This window comes from Ovis canadensis, chromosome 2 (assembly GCF_042477335.2).
Source record: "Ovis canadensis isolate MfBH-ARS-UI-01 breed Bighorn chromosome 2, ARS-UI_OviCan_v2, whole genome shotgun sequence".
Classification (NCBI taxonomy): Eukaryota; Metazoa; Chordata; class Mammalia; order Artiodactyla; family Bovidae; genus Ovis; species Ovis canadensis.
In genome coordinates, this window is record NC_091246.1 from 150,986,666 (window position 1) to 150,992,946 (window position 6,281).

The window sequence follows — 6,281 nt, forward strand, 5'->3', positions numbered from 1 at the left end:
CTCTGCTTCAGTTTGTAGCAAAAAATGTCTCCAGACCAGACATTGCCAAAAGTCCCGGGGCAGGGGGGTAGGGGAAGGGAGAGCAAAGTTAACCACTATCAGGAACCACTGCCTTACAATCAACTAGCCAGAATAAAGAGATGCATACAGAGAAAATTAGAGCTCTCATTTTAAAAAAGCAGAAAGACAAATATTTAATCAGTTTCTGTTCAATTCATTAGCAAGTGTTAAAAGTACATTTTCTTTGTTCCAAGATTTGTTATACTTGAAGAGCCCAAAATAGCATCATGGGGGCAGAAACTTTAACTAAGGTTATACATTAACCATTGAACACCATGTATTTAAACTGTACAGGCCCATTTATAGGCAGAACTTTTTCTGTAATAAATATTATAGTGTTACATCATCTGAGATTGGTCGAAGCCTGGCTGAACCTGTGGTTGCAGAACCTGGGATATGCAAGGAACCGTGGAAACACAGGGCAGATTGTAAGTTTTATGTGTATTTTTGACTGCATTGAGGGTCAGTGTTCCCAAACCCCTGCATTGTTCAAGGACCAACTGTGGTTATATGTATTAATAGTTCTGTATAATGCTTAAAGCTGTGCCTGGCATATGGTAGACTCAATAAATACTCTAGGTAAATGGATGGATTTTCTCCACAAAATGGAGAACAATTATACCAAAGAAGTTCTTGCACTGTTGCAAAAGTTCTAGGGCCCACAACAGATTTCCCAACCTGGGGATCTGGCGAAAGGACTGAGAACCCCCAAGGAAACAGACTCTTGGAGGGCACAACAAAACCTTGTGTCCACCAGGATCCAGGAGAAAGGAGCAGTGACCCTACCGGAGACTGAACCACACTTGCCTGTGAGTGTCCAGGCGTCTCCAGTGGGTATGGGTCAACAGTGGCCTGCTGAAGGTCTGGGGCACTGTCTGCAACAGTCCTGGGAGCCATGGCGTGCTGGCATGAGTCCTTTTGAAGGAGGTGGCCGTTACCACCCCTACCATAGCTTGGCCTCAGACCAGACTACAGGGAGGGAACAGAAGAAATTCGGGTTAAAGATTTACTGAGCATGGCCTTGCCCACCAGAGCAAGAACCAGTTTTACCCACAGCCAGTCCTCCCCACAAGGAAGCTTCCACAAGCCTCTTATCCTCATCTATCAGAGGGCAGACAGAATGAAAACCACAGTCACAGAAAACTAACCAAACTGACTACCTAGACCACAAAATGTCTAACTCAATGAAACTATGAGCCACACTATGCAAGGCCACCCAAGACAGATGGGTCATGGCGGAGAGTTCTGACAAAAGGTGGTCCACTGGAGAAGGGAGTGGCAAACCACCTCAGCATCCTTGCCTCAAGAACCCCATAAACAGTATGAAAATCCAAAAAGGTATGACACTGAAAGATGAACTCCCTGAGTCAGTATGTACCCATTATGCTACTGGAATAGAGTGGAGAAATAGCTCCAGAAGGAATGAAGAGGCTGGGCCAAAGTGGAAACAATGTCCAGTTGTGGATGTGTCTGGTGGTGAAAGTGAAATCCGATGCTGTAAAGAGTAATATTGCATAGGAACCTGGAATGTTAGGTCCATGAATCAAGGTAAATAGGAAGGGGTCAAACAGGAGATGGCAAGAGTAAACATCTACATTTTAGGAATCAGTGAATTAAAATGGACCAGAACGGGGAAATTTAATGCAGATGACCGTTGTATCTACTACTGTCAACAAGAATCGCTTAGAAGAAATGGAGTAGCCCTCATAGTCAACCAAAGACTCCAAAACGCAGTACTTGGGTGCAATCTCAAAAACGACAGAATGATCTCTGTTTGTTTCCAAAGCAAACCATTCAATATCACAGTAATCCTGGCCTGCTGCTACTGCTGCTGCTGCTAAGTCACTTCAGTCGTGTCCGACTCTGTGTGACCCCATAGACAGCAGCTCACCAGACTCCCCTTTCCCTGGGATTCTCCAGGCAAGAACACTGGAGTGGGTTGCCATTTCCTTCTCCAATTCATGAAAGTGAAAAGTGAGAGTGAAGTCACGCAGTTGTGTCCGACTCTCAGTGATCCCATGGACTACAACCTACCAGGCTCCTCCATCCACGGAATTTTCCAGGCAAGAGTACTGGAGTGGGGTGCCATTGCCTCCAACCACTAATGCCAAAGAAACTGAAGTTGAACAGTTCTATGATGACCTACAAGATCCTCTAGAACTTTAATACAAAAAAAAAAAAGTACTTCATTAAAGGGGCTGCTGCTGCTGCTGCTGCTGTTAAGTCGCTTCAGTCATGTCTGACTCTGTGTGACCCCATAGACAGCAGCCCACCAGGCTCCCCTGTCTCTGGGATTCTCCAGGCAAGAACATTGGAGTGGGTTGCCATTTCCTTCTCCAATGCATGAAAGGGAAAAGTGAAAGTGAAGTCACTCAGTTGTGTCTGACTCTTAGAGACCCCATGGACTGCAGCCTACCAGGATCCTCCATCCATGGGATTTTCCAGGCAGAAATAGCTCAAAAGTTCTGCCAAAACAGAACTTCTTTGGTACTGGAGTGGGGTACCATTGCCTTCTCTGCATCAAAGGGGACTGGAATGCAAAAGTAGGAAGTCAAGAAACACCTGGAATAACAGGCAAGTTTGGCCTTGGAGTACAAAATGAAGCAGAGAAAAGGTTAACAGAGTTTAGCCAAGAGAACTCACTGGTCATAGCAAACACTCTTTTCCAACAACACAAGAGATGACTCTACATATGGACATCACTAAATGGACAACACCGAAATCAGATTGATTATATTCTTTTCAGTCAAAAGAGAAGCTCTACACAGGTCAGCAAAAACAAGACCAGGAGCTGACTGTGGCTCGGATCATGAAATCCTTATTGCCAAATTCAGACTTAAATTGACGAAAGTAGGGAAAACCACTAGATCATTCAGGTATGACCTAAATCAAATTCCTTACAATTATACAGTGGAAGTCACAAATAGATTCAAGGGATTAGATCTGATAGAGTGCCTGAAGAACTATGGACAGAGGTTGGTGACATTGTACGGGAGGCAGTGATAAAAACCATCCCCAGGAAAAAGAAATGCGAAAAGGCAAAATGGTTTTCCAAGGAAGACTTACAAATAGCTGAGAAAAGAAAGAGAAGTAAAAAGCAAACGAGAAAAGGAAAGATGTACCCATCTACATAGAGAGTTCCAAAGAATAGTAAGGAGAGATAAGAAAGCCTCCTAACTGAACAATGCAAAGAAATACAGGGAAACAATAAAATGGGAAAGACTAGAGATCTCTTCAAGAAAATTAGAGATACCAAGGGAACATTTCATGCAAAGATGGGCACAATAAAGGACAGAAATGCTATGGACCTAACAGAAGCAGAAAATATTAAGAAGAGGTAGCAAGAATAGAAAGAAAAACTATACAAAAATTAATGACTCATAACCACGATTGTGTGATCACTCAGCTCCAGCCAGATATTTGGAGTACAAAGTTAAGTGGGCCTTAGGAAGCATCACTATGAACAAAGCTAGTGGAGGTGATGGAATTACAGTTGAGCTATTTCAAATACTAAAATATGATGCTGTTAAAGTGCTTCATTCAGTATGCCAGCAAATATGGAAAACTCAGCAGTGGCCACAGGACTGGAAAAAAGGTCAGTTTTCATTCCAATCCCAAAGAAAGGCAATGCCAAAGAATGCTCAAACTACCACACAACTGCACTCATCTCACATGGTAGCAAAGTAATGCTTAAAATTCTCCAAGCCAGGCTTCAATAGCATGTGAACTGAGAACTTCCAGCTTTTCAAGCTGGGTTTAGAAAAGGCAGAGGAACCAGAGATCAAATTGTCAACATCCCTTGGATCATAGAAAAAGCAAGAGAGTTCCAGGAAAACATCTACTTCTACTTCTTTAACTATACTAAAGCTTTTGACTGTATGGATCACAACAAACTGTGGAAAATTCTTCAAGAGATGGGAATGCCAGACCACCTTACCTGCCTCTTGAAAAACCCATACGCAGGTCAAGAAGCAACAGTTAGAACTGACATGGATTAACAGATTGGTTCCAAATTGGGAAAGGAGTACGTCAAGGCTGTATATTGTCACCCTGCTTATTTAACTTATTTTCAGAGTGCATCATAATGCCAGGCTGGATGAAGCACAAGCTGGAATCAAGATTGCCGGGAGAAATATTAGTAACCTCAGATACGCAGATGACACCACCCTTATGACCGAAAGTGAAGAAGAATTGAAGAACCTCTGATGAAAGTGAAAGAGGAAAGTGATAAAGCTGGCCTAAAACTCAACATTCAAAAAATGAAGATCATGGCATCCAGTCCCATCACTTCATGGCAAATGGATGGGGAAACAATGGAAACAGTGACTATTTTCTTGGGCTCCAAACCCCTGCAGATGGTGACTGCAGAGATGAAATTAAAAGACTCTTGCTCCTTGGAATAAAAACTATGACAAACCTAGGTAGCATGATACTTTTGAGCTCTGGTGTTGGAGAAGATTCCTGAGAACCCCTTGGACTGAAGGCGATCAAACCAGTCAATCCTAAAGGTAATCAATCCTGAATATTCATTAGAATGACTGATGCCTAAGCTGATGCTCCAGCATTTTGGCCACCTGATACAAAGAGCCGACTCATTAGAAAATACTCTGATGCTGGGAAACATTGAAGGCAGGAAGAGAAGGAGACAACAGGACAATACGGTTGGATGGCATCACTGACTCAAGGGACATGAGCTTGGGTAGTTTCCAGGATATAGTGAGGGACAGAGAAGCCTAGCATGCTGCGATCCATGGGGTCGCAAAGAGTCAAACACGACCCAGCAGCTGAACAACAACAAAAGGGATGGATAGCATCACCAACTCAGTGGACATGTACTTGAGCATACTCTGGGAGATAGTGGAGGACAGGGAAGCCTGGTGTGCTGCAGTCCATGGGATCACAAAGAGTCAGACAAGACTGACTGACTAAGAACAGCATAGCATAAATGAAGTGCAACAGGAATGTAGAGAAAAGGTCTACTATTGAAGGGGATGGATGGAGAATGTGAATGGAAAAGAAGTCCTGTTGAGATTATAATGAGAAAAACAATAAAGCTTAGTCCCAAAGTAGAAAAATAAAATAAAGGAAATGGTCAACTATGAATTTAAAGGCAGCAGATTCCAAACTTTCCTCCAATATCAAGGATACGGAAGAAACATGAAAATGTTAGCCAATAAGGAGCCTGAAACCATTGCTTTCATTGGAACTGTTGCTTTAGCATTTTTATTATCTCATTCTAGTAGATTTGTAGAAAGTATGTAATAGTTTTGGGGGAGAAGCATCTAAAAACTGTTTTTCTAGGAACATAAGGAAACCTAGAAAGAAAGCTATAGAAAACCTATTGTGTCACTGACTGATTTTAATAGATTAGATCAGAGAGAAAGAACCAGCATGAGGTTGGGGAGTAGGGAAAGCTGAATTTAGCTGGAGCAGGTAAAATTGAGGTAATGGTGTAACATGTATAAAAAATATCATGGAAGCAAAAAGATACAGACATTTAGAATCTAGGTAAGAAGATAAGGCTAGAGTGCAAATGTGGGCATTACCTACACGCACATCAGGTCATGCAAGGAATTAGTAGTGACTAGGGACCGCAGATTAGGCATAGATCTGTGATCCAAGCATAGCAAGAGGAAATAATTCCAAGCATCAATTAATATTCAAACTGAAAGCAAAAGAAGCAGTCATGAGAAATGAAGATTAGGAACCAATAATAGCAGTAGACATGAGACGAGTTATATCAATAAACGAAAGCCATCATTGACATATGCCTTAGAAAATTGGAAGAAGTTGGAACTGAAAATAGGCCCTGGATTTGGCAATGAAGAGATAGTTAATATTACTTAAGACAGCGAAAAATATCTTTTCAACTATGTGTAGTACTGGACAAAAGCCTGCACAAATGTTCTGTATCACTATGAGAGCTGGAAAATATGCATAAGTGTGATCTATTCTGGAAAAGTCCCAGAGCACAACTTGACATTAGTGGGGGCTGATATGCCAAAATGAATTACTAATGTAGACTAAAATAAGCCACTATAAAAATCTCTAAAACTGTCTTATTGCATTTAACAACTCTTTTCCAATGGTTGTGCAGCACTCCTGACTTCCTGCACAAGTGAAATCTGGAACACATCTTAAGGGAAACCCACCTACTCAGTTTAATTTTACCCTGCACTAGTCCTTTGCCAGAAAAGAGGAAGATGAATTGCTTGGGAACT